The following is a 1,967-nucleotide window of genomic DNA, read 5'->3' on the forward strand; positions in this document are numbered from 1 at the left end:
ACACACACACACACACCTGGACAGCCTCACCTCACCGTTGAGGTCCTCCCTGTCCACGCAGTTCTCCACTTGCCCTTCACTTTTCCAGCGCATGACAACAAAAGAAGAAGAAAAAAAAAAACTAAATTATAAATGTGTTATTATTATTTATTTCATTAAAAATGCTATTTTCTTGCTCCTCGTCTCGTGCTGGACTCCCTCGTGTTGGAGTAAATCTGCTCCGCGCGGCTCCAGAGGGCGGATCATAATTCACTTTTACTCCTGGCCGCGCCTCCGTGTGGAAATAGACTCATATCCATGTGTGTGTGTGTGTGTGTGTGTGTGGGGGGGGGGGGGGGTGTTTGCGTTCAACTTTCTTGTATTTTTACATTATGGTTACAGAATATATTTAATCTTCATTGGGTCATAATCTGCTCTAATTGTACTGCTTCCTATTAAATGTATTAATATCACAAGTTCGATGAGCTTATCAAGTAACTTCTAATTAAATCATAAAAAGTACCATATTTAATTTTATTTACGTTTCTAAAAAAAAGCTTTCTTGCCTTAACTCAAGTGATACATTTCCTCTTTATGTTTATAGGATTTTATTAGAGGAAAACAAACGATAATTCATACCTTCTTTGATTTCACATCATTCTGATATTATTCATTATTATATTATAAGACGCCACATTTAACATGTATTGATTTTAAGTGATTGTTCAAATTGTGAATTCTTAAAGAAACAGGTTTGTAGGCTCAATCAAAGAAACTGGTCCAGATTAAATTATTTTACCTTCTTCTCGTAAAGAAACAAAATCAGCACTTTTTTCTTCTAATTATTAGGTATGTGTCCTTCAGTTAAAAAAAATGACTTACAGAAAAAAATAATTTCTTTATTTTATTTAAACCTTTATTTTACCTCAAAATAAATCTATTGAGATTATTAATCACTTTAACAGATGTCCTGGGATATATATATATATATATATATATATATATATAAGATTAGATTAGATAAGATAGAACTTTATTGATCCCACAGGAAATTGTTGTGCTGAGTTTCAAACACAAGGAATAACACAAGATATAAAAAATAACAAAGAATATAAAAATAACAGCAATTAAGTTCTAAACAGGTCAGGTGCAGACATGTGTGAAATGTTTTAATATGAAAACATTAAAGTGTTTATTGTGGTGCAGGATTCATTTTATCATATGTATAGAAACGGGGAGGAGTTGAAAAGTTTGAAGGATGTGTTGTTCTGTGGAGCACCTCGGTGGTCTCAGTCTACGACTGAAGGTGCTGCAGTAAGAGTGCAGTGTCTCATGCAGGGGGTGTGATGTGTTGTTCAGGATCTGGAGCAGTTTCCTCAGCATCCTCTACTCAGACACCTCTGTCAGAGACTGCAGGTCCACTCCCAGAACTGAACCAGCTCTCTGGATGAGTTCATCGAGTCTGCTGGCATCATTTTTCTTCACCCTGCTGCCCCAGCACACCACAGAGTAGAAGATGCTGGAGACCACCGAGTGGTAAAACATCTGCAGCATGGCCCTGCAGATGTTAAAGGACCTGAGTCTCCTCAGAAGATAAAGGCAACTCTGCCCTTTCTTGTAGAGGGCATTGGTATTAGCTGCCCAGTCCAGGTGGACCCCCAGGTACTTAGCAGTCCACAGTGTCCACCTTAGTACCCTTTATGTTGATATATATATATATATATATATATATGTATGACAGGCATATGATAATGTGTTTGCAGTTGTGCGGTCGAAGGAAGGGATGTTTCAGTTTAATATCTGACAGCCGATGTATTGGAACATATTTATTTTTTAGATTAGGTAAGACTGTTGAAATGAGTTTCCTCCACAGGGTAGCTGGACTCTCCCTTAGAGATAGGGTAAGAAGTTCAATTATCCAGGAGAGACTCCAATTAGAACCACTGCTCCTCCACATCGAGAGGAGCCAGTTGAGGTGGTTCGGCATC

Source organism: Nematolebias whitei, chromosome 3 (genome assembly GCF_014905685.2).
Source record: "Nematolebias whitei isolate Nwh7 chromosome 3, NemWhi1, whole genome shotgun sequence".
Taxonomy (NCBI): domain Eukaryota; kingdom Metazoa; phylum Chordata; class Actinopteri; order Cyprinodontiformes; family Rivulidae; genus Nematolebias; species Nematolebias whitei.